Genomic DNA, 15,710 nt, shown 5'->3' with positions numbered 1-15,710 from the left:
ACAGTTCCTTGCTGAGCTTGAAGACTTCTCCCTTGGTATGTTTGTCATGGCGGGGGGGGGGGAGTGGGGAAGGAACAGAAAACATCTGTTAAAATGAACTGTAATGGAAAAAATGCAACTGGCTTCTCCCCTCTCTTCTATTTTAACAGTAGATTACACAAGTTTGCTTTCTATATATAGCAGCCAGAAAGAAAAATCACATTTTGAACTATCCCAATGATGCTGTTCAGGAAGTCTTTCTTTTGTGTGAATATTATGCTTGATATATCTTCCAAGGAGCTCGAGGTGGTGTACATGGTCATTGCTTTCCTCATTTCATCCTCACAACAACCCTGTGAGGTAGGTTAGGTTAAGAGACAGTGATTTGCCCAAGGTCATCCAAAGAGCTTCGTGGCTGAGTGGGGATTTGAACCCTGGTCTCCCAGGTCACAGTTCAACACTAACCATTATGCCACACTGGCTCTTGACTACACGTGAAGTGGACCAAAGGGCTGCTTAGACTGTCCTTAGAAGATTTATACAAATAATTAAAACCTTTCAAAAGGTTGACTTTTCCAGATTTCAGCATTACTTGCAGCAAGCCACATGCAGTCCAAGTTACAGTTGTACCTTGGATCTTGAACACCTTGGCTCCCAAACAAATTGGCTCCTAAACGATTGAAACCCGGAAGTGAGTGTTCCGGTTTTTGAACTATTTTCGGAAGCCAAATATCCGGCGCAGCTTCCGATTGGCCGCAGGAGCTTCCTGCAGCCAATCGGAAGCTGTGCTTTGGTTTCTGAATGTTTTGGAAGTCAAAGGGACTTCTGGAATGGATTCTGTTTGACTTCCAAGGTATGACTGTAGAAGAGGTTGGGTCATCAGTTCAAGCTAGGATGTAACAGGCAACACCCAAGGTACACGTGCAACGAAGGGCCCCTCCACACCTCCCCCCCCCACTACAAAAGACCTAGAAAAACTGGAATATTGATCTGTGCCCTTAAGCTCCTTTGTTTAAGCTCCTTGCATTTCTGGATGCCCAGTTTGTATTTATAGACAGATAGGGTGGTAATGGTATTTATGAATATTTTTTATACATGCACTGGTGCTGCTAGGGCTGAACAATTGGGCATATGTCCAGGCCCTGTGCTACCCAGAGGGTCCTGCTCAGGTGGGCCCTTATCAGAGAGGAGACGGGGTGGGCCTGTTTCTTAACCTTTAAAAGAAGGGCTTGTGCTGTTCACAGCAGAATAAGCCTCTCTCTGCTCCAGAATCTCTATCACTCCAGAGCCACTCCAGGAAGGGTGACTAGTGGACTTGCCCTACTACCGTGAGCATCTTCAAAGTGATGTGATGCCAAATTGTATCATGTCACTCTAAGCACCTAGGAAGTTTAGGAACTGACAGAGGGGGAAGGCATAGAGGGGCTTGTGCTGCTGCGAGTGATTTAACTTAAAAACAGTGCCAGCAGTAGAACCCTCAGTCACCATGTCTATTTAAGTTAAGAGCTAAGTGGAATGATGGGGAGGGAGAGCAGAGTGGTCATAAAGATGAGGGACGTGCAGCAGGAATTTGGGGTTGGGGTGGGGTAGAAGATTTTATCAGGCCTGATATATGATTTAATATCAGGGTTTTTTTCATAGTGATGGGCTTGCAAGCCCAACCTGTTCCTTCCTCCTCTGCTTGGTGACAGGCCAAAGATCCATGAATGAATGAATGTATAGTGAGAAAGTAATGTGAGAATTGTCTTTTCTAGTTTATTTCTTGCTCTTCAGAGACAGTTGAATATGCTTACATACCCGGTGAGACAGCAGAAAGTCTACTTTCAAGATTTAGAGAAAATGCCAGTGGAGCCTGGTTTATTAGACTGAATGGAGGCACTATCTCAACATCCTCAGTCTGCCTGCAGATTTCCCTCACCTGTCTACCTTCATACAATCAGTACTGGTGTGTGTGTGTGTGTGTGAGAGAGAGAGAGAGAGAGAGAGAGAGAGAGAGGGACCTTGGTTATCATCTTTCTTCTGCTTAATCTCAATTTTGCCCTTACAGAATTCTGCAGGGAAGAGGATGGGGGCAAACCTAGAATTGGCTCCACCTGTCACTGGTTCCACCTACTGCTGCCCTCCCAATGGGTAACAGCTGCCCCTACAAAAATGACACTACTATGTTCCATTCATGGCAATGCCCTTCTAAGTTACTTCCAGTTTGGACAAAGGAGCAGAGGTGATGCTCTTCAAGGTTGTAGACGAAACTAGAAGACTGAAACAGGATTCCAGATGATCTTGACAGAACAGAGAACGAAATAAAGAAACTGTGTTTTTATGCCTTGCTATTTGCTGCCCTGGGCTCCTTTGGAAGGAAGGACAGGATAGGGGGGAAAGGCAATGCAAAGCAGCACCGGCAGGGCGGGGAGGCCAATGCAGCTGTAGGCTGCATCAATGAAACTAGAGTACCTACTTCATTAGAACTAATGGTACCACTCTGATTTGGCTACGGTGAGGCCTCACCTGGAGCGCTGTGTCCAGTTACACACTCAACTAGGCAAGTCACTCACTCTCAGTGTAATCTACCTCACAGGGTTGTTGTGAAGATGAAATGGGGAGGGGGAGAAGGACTGTGTATGCCACCTTGGATAAAAGGTGGGATAGAAATACAATGGTATATGAATACCAAGAGTGCTAATTATAGTGAATTTCCTGCATCATCAGGGAAGTCGACCAGGTAACCTTAGATGTCTTTTCCAAATTCTATGAGAATTCAGACACATGCACCCTTAATGATGTTAAATTCTCAAGAATAATCTTTTGGAGAATATTCTCGATTAATGAGAATATTAAAGAATTTTCATGTAAAATAGGAGAATATTCATCTTAATGCACTGAAAATGATATAATTTTAATGCACTGAAAATGATATAATTAGTTAATATACAGTGGTACCTCGGTTTAAGAACAGCCCTGTTTACGAACTATTCAGTTTACGAACTCCGCAAAACTGGAAGGAGTGTCCCAGTTTGTGAACTTTACCTCAGTCTAAGAACTGAAGCCGAATGGTGGAAGGGCACCGGTGGCGGGAGGCCTCATTAGGGAAAGCGCGCCTCGGTTTAAGAATGGTTTCGGCTTAAGAACGGACTTCCGGAATGGATTAAGTTTGTAAACCGAGGTACCACTGTTTATTCATGGGTAAACTTGTTTAGATGGCAACTTGTTCACATGCTGTTACACATAATTGTATAGGCCTAGGTACTTTAAGTTTATAAAGCATTAAAGCAGGGAAGGATAAAACAGATAGGTCACTATTTCCTGAACACAATGCCCATCACACTCAGAACAGTGTTGCATTTAAATTTGGAGCATCTGTCTTCCCTGTGTTTATGTGTTAAACAACAACAGGGAAGTAAGTACAGTTTGAGCTGTAGAACTTACAGTGGTGTGTTTGGCAATTCCAATATGCTCACAGTGTAGACTGATTTGCTATGCTGGTGGTTTACTAAAGTCACGCAAATTCAGCCCTGCAGGCAAGCCCTATGTTAAAAGACCATCAATTAGACATTTCCAAGAAACGGCATTTAATACTGAGGTGCCAGTAATCAAAACAATGCTCTTAAATACCCTCTGCATTGGTATGACTTCCCAGAACACATATTTCATAAAAGAAAGGATTTTTTTTTTTAAACACAGCAGTGATTTCCCATAATAAATTGGTTTCCTCAATAAATCGGTTCCCTTTCCCTATTTGGAACCCATGTTGGACTCATTCCCTGATCAGATGTTTCCTTATTAGCCCATCAGTTACTGCACAGTTTTCAACGCACAGTGAAGGAAAGGCCATGAGTGCAAACACACACACACACACACACACACACACACACGAGAGATACTGGTGTTTTCTGGCATCTTAGACCTGTGTAGGTGGTACAACTACAGACAGATTAATATCCACATTCCAAGCAGTGTCCCCAATTTTAAAGACGATGCCAGCCCCAGGCCAAGTAGCTTTTATACAATCAACTGCATTGCATTCAAAAGGGTTCTCTGACCTGGTACACAATGAAGTCACCAGTAGGAAAGAGTGTTCAATTAGGGGCAAAACTCCCTAATCAAATTTGCTTCACCAAAACTGCTATTTGCCTTAAAGGGCAGAAGATATAGGTGCATATATGTTTTGCCCTACGAGACAAATAATAGCGTTGGTTCAGGGGGTGACTTAAAAACAGCAAGATTGTGTGTGTGTGTGTGTGTGTGTGTGTGTGAGAGAGAGAGAGAGAGAGAGAGAGAGAGAGAGAGAGCTCTTAATTGGAAGAACATTCTATGCAATACAGTTACACTAAATGTGTTGGTAAATGGGTAAAGTGAGAGAGATGGCTAACTGTATCTGCTAGCACAACAGCTAACATAAATCACCATGCAGCTTCAATTAGTACTGCCAAACACCCCTCCCCCCAAAACCCCCCCACCCTTTGAGAGATCAGTCACATCTAGTTAGGCTCTTGAAAGTGCCCCCCCCCCCGCAATCAGAGTGATAAATGTCCCAAAACAAGGGTACGAGTCATAGTTCTGCTGATGCAGTAAGGTACCAGGTGCAGCCTTTAGCATCAGAAGTTAAAAACCCAGCATGGAAACATGCAGAGAGCTCTTGCTAACCAAGCAAACAGAAAATATACTTGGCTTAGAGGTAAAGAGATAAATCTCTTGGAGGAAGCACACATGAATTACCAAAAGTTATACATCCACCTTATCTAAAAATATGAAAGACAGTTCCCAGAATTGCATCACACACAAAAACCGGGGGGGGGGGGGTTGAGAATATGAAGAGGGTGGGATTATAAAGTAAAAGGGACTCTGTTCTCAGTGTTAGGACCCAAGTTAAACAAAAACAAAGAACCTGCACTCTGGGACATAGATGAGAGTAAGAACACAACTTGACCAGACACTGATGTCATCATGGGCAGGTTTAGCGCCTATCCTCAGCTGGGGCCCAAAGCCTGTCTTTCATATGTGTTTCTGGAGGCCCAAAATCAAAACACATGTACTAACTCTAGCAATTGATTTGTTCTAATTGAACCACTGCGCCTTTTGGGCTTGCCGATCAGAAGCTCAGGGGTTTGAATCCCTGCGACAGGGTGAGCTCCCGTTGCTTGGTCCCAGCTCCTGCCAACCTAGCAGTTCGAAAGCACACCAAAAAAAGTGCAAGTAGATAAAGAGGTAAGGTAAATGGCGTTTCTGTGTGCTGCTCTGGTTTCGGTGTTCCGTTGCGCCAGAAGCGGCTTAGTCATGCTGGCCACGTGACCCGGAAAAACTGTCTGCAGACAAACGCTGGCTCCCTCGGCCTGTAAAGCGAAGTGAGCGCCGCAACCCCAGAGTGGTTCATGACTGGACTTAACTGTCAGGGGTCCTTTACCTTTTTTAATTGAACTGCTGATCTGGTAGCCTTATCCAATGGCTAATTGTGATTTACAGTGGTACCTCAGGTTACATATGCTTCAGGTTACATACGCTTCAGGTTAAAGATGCCGCTAACCCAGAAATAGTGCTTCAGGTTAAGAACTTTGCTTCAGGATAAGAACAGAAATCGGGCTCTGGTGGCACGGCAGCAGGAGGAGGCCCCATTAGCTAAAGTGGTGCTTCAGGTTAAGAACAGTTTCAGGTTAAGTATGGACCTCCAGAACGAATTAAGTACTTAACCGGAGGTACCACTGTAGAGACTTAGGTGTATTGACAGGACAATCTTAGAAAGGTTTATATCAGTTTAACAACAAAACTTATCTCTCATGAGCTATTTTGTGACATGATGGGCATATGTGGTGCTGTAAATGACAGGCCTGGTACTCTGTACAGAAGTGTGTGCATGCACGTGATTCCTGCACGGCCTGCCTCACTGCAAGTGCATTTCCCAGCTTGAAGCCTGATGGAAGCCTGTGCATGGGCTTTTGTTTGCACTGGACAGACACATTAAAATTTGGCAACCATCTGTGCAATTCAAACTTAAATGTAAAGCATTTTTCACATGCAGGGTTCTGTATGTCCAATACAAAGGTCTTTCTCTTCAGAGAAGGCAAATACCTCAAAAAGGGAGTTAAGCTATGTAAAGTTCAAATGCATCTGACACTATATGAATAAGGCAACAGATGAGGACTGATTCAGTAATCTTAGCTGTAAAATGAAACTGGTTGGATGTTTCTTTTGTAGAAATCCAGTGAAAGACTTAGTAAATCTTTGATGTCCATTTGTTTAATCGCAGGACAAATAATGGATGAAGTTTGAAACTGTACAGCCCATTTCCCATGAATGTTGCCTGCTGAAAGGCTGAACTGAGAAGCAGGTACTTGTCTCTGGGTACAATGCAGGTACAACTGATATCCATTTTGCACAATTCACTTGTGATGTACCAGTCTGTCAGTGCACGTGCAAGTACAGTAGAATCTCAGTTTTCAAATGTAATCCGTTCCGGAAGACCATTCGACTTCCGAAACGTTCGAAAACTGAGGATCAAAGGGCTGTCGGCAAAGTCTATGGTGAAAATTGAGAAATGCGCCTTGGAAGCCATTCAATTTCCGAGGCACGTTTGAAAATGGAAGCATTCACTTCCTGGTTTTCGGCATTCAGCTTCCGAAACTTTCGGCAGCTGAGATGTTCGAAAACCGAGGTTCCACGATACATCTTTAAGGTACAGTCATTTAAAAACAAAAATGAGCAAATATTTGTTATTGTTCTGCTTATCCTATTCAGCTTTCTACAGTCTACAAGACACTTCCCAAAATGTGCATACTGTATTTTTCCATATATAAGATAACTCCTCTTTTTTTGAGCCTAAAATTAAGAAATAAATATTTTAATCATTCCGTGCATAAGACGACCTCCAATTTTAAACTTTAAAAATTTGGGGGGAAATATAGTCATCTAAGGAAAAATATAGTACATTTATTAATTCCATAAATGATCTAGAATACTCAATACTTTTTAAGATCACCCAGCCCCATATGTTTGAGACTTTCCTCTGAGCCTTTGCTCTGCAGGGCTGCACTATCTGGGTGGCAATGCAGGACAAGGTCTTCTCTACTGGGGCAATAATAATAATAATAATAATAATAATAATAATATTGTAGTCCTCTCCATAAAAGTAGTCTATAAACATAAGACTCCAAACATCCAAACTTTCCGATCAGACATCTGAATGGCATACTCATCACTGGATAGGGGATTACCCATGCTGCTTTCACTTTTCCAGTTGCTGCTGGTGTGACTTTCTCCACACACTTTAGATGTAATATGCATTTTTATGTGGTTGCACTTTTAGATTTTTCCAACACCACAGTGAACAAGCTATCCATCAAACCATTCAGCATATTGGCTGCTGAAATGTATAATCTTGTGATAAATATGCCAATTCAATAATTGAGTGTTGCATTTACTAAAAACTCTAAATCAAACTTCACTGGTAGATGCAAGTCTGCATAGACCTTCAGTTTCCATCTGTAATGATTTTAGAACTAGCCATTTATTTTGCATTAGCAAACCAAACTGAAAGTTTTATTTCTTGATTTAAATAAAAGCAACAGCCGCAAGATAATATTTCATGTTAGTTTCCACAGCAGTGGCTACCAATATTTCCTGTTTCTCGCAGAAACTTTCTGGCAACCAGGTCATATGGCACTGCAATGCATTTCTAGGTGGATTAGATCCAGACTAAATTAGATATGCTTTAGTCATAGGCTAATTTAAGATCCCATTATTCCAATGGAACTAAAGTGTGGCTAGGCTGCAATCCTATACAAACATGGGGGAGTAAGTTCAACAGAACTCAAAAGGGCTTACTTCTGAGTAGACATGTATAGGACTGTACCATTGCATTGGAATGCAACTCAATTGCATTTCTTTTAATGACTTCTTCATCTAACAACCATTCTCATAATAACTGAAGTATTGATAAGTCACTGGACTAAATAAATCCTCTCTTATCTTTCACACTAAGCCAACTCCAGCCACTAAAAAAAACATACCCCTGAGTTATAAAAACTTACATGCAATCAGACATAAAGGGGACACTTTCTTAGTCATTCCGTGCTTAGGATCAATTGCCAATGACTCAGTAAAACTTTTAGGCAAGTTTCTTGAGGTCAAGAGATTTGCCAAAAGATAAAGGTTTCCTTATGAAGTACATTACAGACACTATCAGTTACTCGTCCTACTCATTTCATGGTTAGCATCTGTCTAGTTAATCACAGGCTCTTTCATCTGCCCAGAGGCCATCAGGGAAGACCAAACGCCAGTAAGACACACAGCACAATTCTCCTCCCCATCTCCCCATCCATAAATCATGCAGCAATGTGTGTGCGCGTGTGCTCCTAAGCATTGTTTGTTAGATGATAGTACTGCAATCATTCCCATAATGTCCATAAGAGAGACCCCTCCCTACTCAATACTACAGTTTAATTTGCTTCTTAGTTTAAACCACACCATGGTCTAGCTAGCACTACACACAGAATATTTGTTTCTTCATCCATACGCCTTCTAAATTAACACACACACATCCCCATTCCTATTTTTAGAGTGGAGTTTTTCATATTCCTTCATCTAATACAGATATAAACGTTCCCAAACCAGACACTGGTTTCTTTTTGAAAACCAATGTATCTCTTTGCTTTCCAAGTTTCTGTAAACACATCATTATATTTTAAAAAGGAGGGTGGGTGGGGGAGTCAAGTTTTACTTTTCCCAGCATTCTTCTTAATTAGGTGCCTGCTGCCAGGAAACTTTCATGTACTTTGTGTCCAGTTTGACCATTTAAACAAATGTCTACAGCAGTCAGCGAGATGGACAGACAGAAAGGAAGAAGGAACCCACAGGGGCAGTTGCGCTGCAATGTACAAAGCTATTGTAAGAGTACCACCAACATCAATTTCTCTCAACTCTCAGTTTGAGAGTTCTGACGAAAACAAACCAACAGCATGAGTACACAAGTTGACACTGCCAAAAGGATCCTGCATAACTTTCGTGAGTTTGCCAATGACCTGTTGCACTTTGAGAAAAAGCATGAGAAAAAAAATCCTTGAGGTTATGGGCCACTTACTTGACAAAACACTTCTGTAATATTTGTTAAATCATGGAAGATTGGCCTCAATTCAAAACTGCACATATCCCTTTTTGTGTTTTGGATTTTACTATCCTCACTGAAACTTTTAAACTTGTTTATGCTGGAAAGTATGCTTACCCTGACCTTTTCTGCTTTCCCCAGTGGTATTTTTGCTTTAAAATGAAAAGAATAATCTTCCTTAAAAGTGCAAAAGGAAAAATAAAAAGTTGCATTTCCCCCCAAAAACCCCCTGCCTATGTGTGAGAAATCACACATGCACCTAGACTGAAACAGCTGCTGCCACACTGGCATCCCAACTGGACTTGAAAAAACTAAAGTGATGCCAAAGACTGCAAATAAAGCAGGGCTGCCAAAGCATGTCTCCAATTACAGAAAGATTAACTAATACAGGAAGATACACAGAAAGAATTGGTCCAGAGTAGAGCCCAGTGCAACTAGCTAACATACAAGATCACGTTACACGATTCTATGGACGTAACTGCATTAAATCAGCCATCCTACAGCTTCCCTGTTCAGTATATTTACTTACCTGATACACAAAAGGAACGCACAGAACTGCTACACAGAAACCCTCTCATCTTACCTTTCCTGCGTCTAGTTCACACCAATGTGAAACGTCTCTCCATGAAGCGGTAAGGCAGACCAGCTGCAGCAGTAATACCAGCACTTCGGGAACTGAAGTGGAGTTGAGCAGGTACTCAATGATATATACAGATTAGTCAGAGGAGAGAACACCAACTTCATGACTCAGTGATTCTTCACTAAGGCTTTCTAGCTCTTGCAGTTTCACAATAAGAGTCCCTCCAAGGTCCCGGGAATCCAAGCAGTCAGTTGCTAAAAAGCAATGTTTGAAAGCGGGGGCGGAAAAGGGAGAATACTGTCATGGTCTTTCATTTCTTCTGGGCTCCTCTTCCTTCGCCACAGTCTGCTAAAGCTCTCTCAGGGTCGCCTTAGAGGAAGGCAGGATTTTGGAATGTTTTAAACGTCTCCATGAGGGGCTCCTGTCCAGATAGTAGCAGGCTGCTTTAGCAATAGTCTCTTTTCCACGGTGCCTTTGTGTCTGTTTCCATTACAAATTACAGAGAAATCTCTAATAAATCAAGCATGAGAAAGAAACAGCCTGGGTTTTGTGGTGTTAGTGCGTTTTAAAACGGCAGTGTCTGAAAGAGTTTTGCCACAGGTTCTTACAGCGGAACGGGATGGAGATTATATTTTCTTAGGTGTCACAATAATTTTTTTTTTCCCCAAGAGAAGAGAGTGGCAGAAAGGAAATGTATGGCATAAGTTTAATGAATAGGGGAATGACTGCTTTGCTTTCCAGAGAAATACTGTGTTGCCTTTTTTGACCCTGTACACCAACTTAGAGGGTGGTTGTTGGGATTTTTTTTTTGTAATATTAAGTAGTTTATAAATGCTTTTAAATAAATAAATAGTGCTGCACTTAAGCCATTATTAAATAAGATCTATGCATATTTGCTACGAAGACAGTCACAGTGTGTACTACGGGACTCTCACAGAGAAGAGGCCAAAGGTAGATCTCAATCTACTGACAGATCTCTGGATGCTTTGGAATAGATTTATGATTTATTTATTTCCTTTTTAAAGCATCAGCAGTAACAGTTTTCTCCCTTTCAGCTCGGGAGAAAAGTGGATTTCTGTAAGAATGGATTCTGAGCTCATTTCTAGTAATGAGAACAAATTATTGGGCTGTAATAAAATGTGTCAGAATTTAAATGTGGCTCACCCCCCCCCCCGACTACTGTTTTTCTCATTGTCCCTGTTGAAGGATCTCACGGTTCTGTTGAAAAGCAAAAACAAAGTAGATTCACCGGCCTGCATTATGCCCATCCCAGTGTTAGAGAACGCTTTGAACAGTTTCCCTATGTTCATGTATCAGTCACTAAAATGATTTACCCTAAAAGCAGCCTCACTAAAGTATATCCAACCAATGTTTTGTTGCAGCCGGGACAGATGAAGGTGTCTGGCTGGGCCGCTGCAGATGCACCACGGCGTTTTTTCTTCCCATCGTCTCTCCCAGTGATCATTCTTCCTCTGGTCACTGCTGTGGATACACAACCTGTCTGTCCGTCTGTCTCCAAGCCCTGCGGTCGTCTGCAAGGGATTCCCACATGGAGTGTTGATGTTGCCAGCCTTCATGTCATGTTTGCAGACATCTTTGTAACACAGAGTTGGTCTGCCAACGGGCTTAGTGCCTGAAGCTAGCTCCCAGTAGAGTACGTCCTTTGGGATCCTGAAATCTTCCATTCCATTCCATTCCATTCTCAGTTAGGGCTGAGAATACCCTGGAGAACCACCAACAGTCAGACTGTACTGATGAGCTACATGGACCATTTGTCTGACTTGCAGTGCTTCCCCACCCAGGGGGTACTCAAGGGTACACCGTACCAACGCCTCCTTTTTTTGTTACTGTTAAAAAGTGTGGCACTTACTATAACCATAGTGAGTACCAGCACCTATTTTTCTAGAAAAAAAGCACTGCTGACTTGATATAAACTCCTCCGTTATGTTGGACCCATAACATTAAGGGTTTTGTAGATTCAAAGGTGCCCCTAAGGCACAGGAGGCGCTCAGGGCCAGCCTGCCCATGAGCTGCAGTGAGGCAGTCACCTCAGGCAGCAGATTGGGGGACAGTTGTGAGGGGTGGCAGATACGGGTCCCTGGAATCACATCACACCACTTGCCACCTCTTCCTCCTTTGCCTGCTCTTCTCTGACTTCCTTTTGGTGGTGGCGGTGGAGTAAGCTTTGGCAGAAGGATTCAGATTCATCAGGGCAGCTTCATTGGGTAGTGACATCTTTTTGTTTTGCTTCAAACACCGGAACTTCATGGGCTGTCCCTGAAGTGTTGACGCATGGTCAAATGATGCCAGTCCCCCAATATTATCAGCTGTCTGCTGAAACCCAGCATCTGCAGAAACCGCATGGGAAACATTCTAGTGACATATAGCGATGAGCCATAACCACAGATATCTTTCTGTAAAGAGCACCGAAGAATACAGAAGATGTCCTGTCCAGGGCCTGAAGCCATATCGTAAAAGCATTGCAGTCAATAACACTAAATGACACGTTTCATCATCAGTCTCTGGAAAAGAGATTGGCCAGGAAAAAAAACAGTCTAACTTGCTCCTGTGGCTTAACAGCTTGATATGCCAAACTCGGCAGATGAAGCTTTACATAGCATGGAGATAAACAATATCACCTGACAATATCTGCACATCAAGCTGCTGCTAAAGGAACAGCCAGAGGTGTTCACTGAAAAACTGGTGATCTTACTCTAGAAGCAGCGATACTTTTTCATTCATTGATCTCTGGCAGAGCACTGTCAGCCAAAATGAAAATTTCAGACTCAGTAAAGAACGTAGGCAACATCCAAGTTATACCTGAAGCGTTAAAACAGCTGCCTTTTCAACCTCCTTCCCTAAAGAGAGATCAGAAGCTACCTGCAACTGACTGCTCAGAGACTGAATGTACTGTATGTATACTTTTAAAAAAGCAGTTAAATGTTATCTTAAAAGGGGCGGCAACAGCATGATACAAAACATTCTAATCCAAAATTGTACAGTTCAGAATTCATGTTTGCTGTATACCCTGGAATAAAGCTATAAAAAGTATTTTCATCATTTGCTTCGGAGTAAATAGGCACTGATTGTAGGTATTACAAAAGACAGAAATGGAAATTCCTTCGCAATATCAGAAGGGCATTGCTGCTTGCATCACATTACAAAATCCATTAAACCACGCAGTTTCTGACGCAGTGTGCCTTCTTCCACAAAGGTCAATTGGATTATAGAGCACAGTTTAGTTGGGCTCAGCTGGTTTCCTGGCACCATGGATACCAATGTGATGCCATAGTTACAACTGGGTTAAGTTCAATTCCAAGCGTCAACTATTTGCCATCATCAAATGGTTTTAAACAATGTGATGTTATGTGAGATAACATCACTGATCATAAGGGTGTAAATACACCTGGGTTTTTTATTGCCTTTATTATTCTCAGACTAGTTTTATTATGCTCTTTGTTCTTTTATTTCCAAACTGATTATACATAATAAAACTGAAACTCTCCAATAAAGACATTGGCTTTACCAGCTTCAGAGCAAGTCATGATATTAAACCAACTTCAAAATGTGGCCTGTTCTGAACCTGGCAACCAGTTTTGCATTGCAGACAAAACTGGAAATTATTTAATTAGAGCAGGAATAAAGAACCTTCGATCAGCCAGATGTTGTTGTTGTACAGCTCCCAACAACCCCAGCCAAAACAGGACCAAAGCTCATGGGAAATGGAATCAAACAACATCTGGAGGACCACAGCTTCCCCATCCCTAAATTAGAGGCTTCCTGGTTTGGTTGCTTATGCTGTGAAGGGAGAAGCATAGGTGTGTGAGTGTGAATATTCATACCTCATATTTCTCATTCATATATCATATTTTAAGTCAATATATGATAATCAAGAACTGAACTACCCTATTTTTAAGATTTCAATTGAGTTATGTTATTTGCATTCCACAGCAGATTCACCTGATCCACATCTCCTTGGGCAGATGTGTACGGAATCAGACCCACTCTAGAATACGAATCTCACCCAATTTTCATTTTATTTAATTGGAAATAAATCCAGATTTTATTAAAAGACACAAAGAAAATCTTGTGTCATGCTAAAAACATTACAGCTAAAGTAGTTTACAAAAATATTGCTACCAGAAACATTCTTTGGAGCTTTAACAAGCGTCTTGGAAATATATTGTAGAAATAATCCTGGAAAGCTGCTCCATCATTCACCTTTCCAAAGTGATACAATTATCTATAGTAGAGGGATGCAAAGCTACTTTTGAAATTAAAAATGATTCAGGAATCTAGAGTTGTGAATAGTCCACATAACAGATGAAGCGATGTTCTAGCTAAAAATAATAATTGCATTCACTTTGGCATTATTCATAATTGCTAAAATAGCCATGTAGCTGTCCTTTCAAGTAGTCCTCACAATGCATCCCAAGAAGAAATTATTTACAGCTGTAGAAAGTGTGTTCCAAGTGGTGGAAAGTCATTTTTCATGCTTTATAATTGCCATCTTGCAGATTATAGGCAAACACAGTGTTGTCAACCTACATTTTTTGACTGCTTTTGTGAGGGAAAAAACGTGATGGGTTGCAAACTTGATCACAAATAGTACAAGAGTGATAAAACTAGGGCTGCTAGTTTAATTATGTTATGGCTATGAAAACAAGGAATACTGGCTATACTAATAGAGTTTTAAAAAATAATTTGTCATCCACACTGTGGAATGATTTCCCTGTGGAAGTCAGGTGAGCTCTGACTGTGGGACTTTTCCACTGATGACTGAAAGCTTATCTGCTTATCTGCTTACCTAGGAATTCCCCTGACTGGTTCTCGGCATTCCTGGTTACTGAGATTGGTATTTTAACTTTATTGAGGTAGTTTTATTGTTGTATTTGTTGTTGTTGTTTTGTTGGTGAATCACCTCAGTATTTCTTTTCAAAATGAAAGGAAATGTAGAAGATTTTAGTAAACTAAAAAATAAAAGAGAGCCACAAGTAGGTAAAATATTTTTTCAGGAACACCTCAAAGCTATGAGGTGATGGACATTCCTATTCTGACTGGCCTCTTATTTCCTTGTTTTGATCGCACAGTTCTGCTTTTACAGAATAGGAATGAAGGGGGTGAGGGTCAAAAATAATGTGGCAATGAAGATTCTTTAAAGAAGTTCACTCAAGGAGTTATGCATTGTTTGTTTGTTTGTTCCAAGAACCATACTGGAAATATTTGCCATCGTATATTAAGTACAAGGGCACAGAAAGTTTCTGAAAGCTGACATTCTGAACTACCTAAAAAGCTAGGGCTTTCATGGTAGGTCCATCAAGTACCAGTTACCTACTCTAGATTTTATGTACGCCTGGTTTTATTATCATTATTAATTAGTATTATTTATAATTTTATATCACCATCAGTGTGCCTGGCACTTTAAAAATTCTTGTGTTGAGAGGGTTGCAATCTATGTGCCTTTCCTCACTTACCATTTAGTTGGTGTTTCATCCAACATTTTAAAGAGTGAATTTAGCCCACATCTCACTATTATTACAGAATGGCTGTGGGGGTTTTCCTTTCCACACGAATGGTGGATGGTTTCTGAATGGAGACAAGTTCCAAGGCTGCAGTCACACTCCTATTGCACCCTTGTGTTCCTCCAGGCAGACAACGTGTGAATTATGAGTATCTGCATGAGGACAGCTCTTTCATAGATTTTTTTTTTTGGGGGGGTTATTTAATTCCTAGTATTTCATTGGAGAATAGGAGATCAGAAGAGGAACTGTGTGCTTGCCTGAGCTATGGCCAACTCGGTTACTGTGATGACATTTTGTCTGTAGATAACAATCACTAGGATGGGCAGTACTTTGACACAGTACCATTACCTCTGTCTGCCACATCTCTGCTCTGAAATGTGCTTGCAAATTGACAGCCGGGATCAGTCAGGGGAAGTGGCATAAAACAGATGTCTCACAAACCACACCCACCCTGCACACAGAAACCAGGACGATGCTTCTACACAAGCCACACAAATTAAAACACTGAGGATCCATATTGTATCTTTCACAGGAGTCA

The 15,710-nt window shown here is 41.5% G+C and overlaps 1 protein-coding gene across 10 annotated transcripts in view; it reads right to left on the bottom strand.

The window, feature by feature from the left end:
• The window catches only part of PALLD (palladin, cytoskeletal associated protein), a 219,867-nt gene that overhangs the window by 63,752 nt on the left and 140,405 nt on the right, over nt 1–15,710 (bottom strand). The window contains exon 1 of one of the 10 annotated variants that reach the window (XM_083457029.1): nt 9,654–10,227. The exons of 8 other annotated variants lie outside the window; for them this stretch is intronic. The gene's annotated coding sequence lies outside the window, so the exon portion shown is untranslated. Of the gene's footprint in view, nt 1–9,653; nt 10,228–15,710 lie in introns of those variants that run through there. One more of the 10 variants, XM_083457028.1, reaches the window with a different exon arrangement.

The sequence above is a fragment of the Podarcis tiliguerta genome (assembly GCF_965153285.1).
Source record: "Podarcis tiliguerta genome assembly, chromosome: 9".
NCBI lineage: Eukaryota > Metazoa > Chordata > Lepidosauria > Squamata > Lacertidae > Podarcis > Podarcis tiliguerta.
Note: the sequence above shows the minus strand (reverse complement) of the source record. Positions and strands in the feature narration are given on the sequence as shown.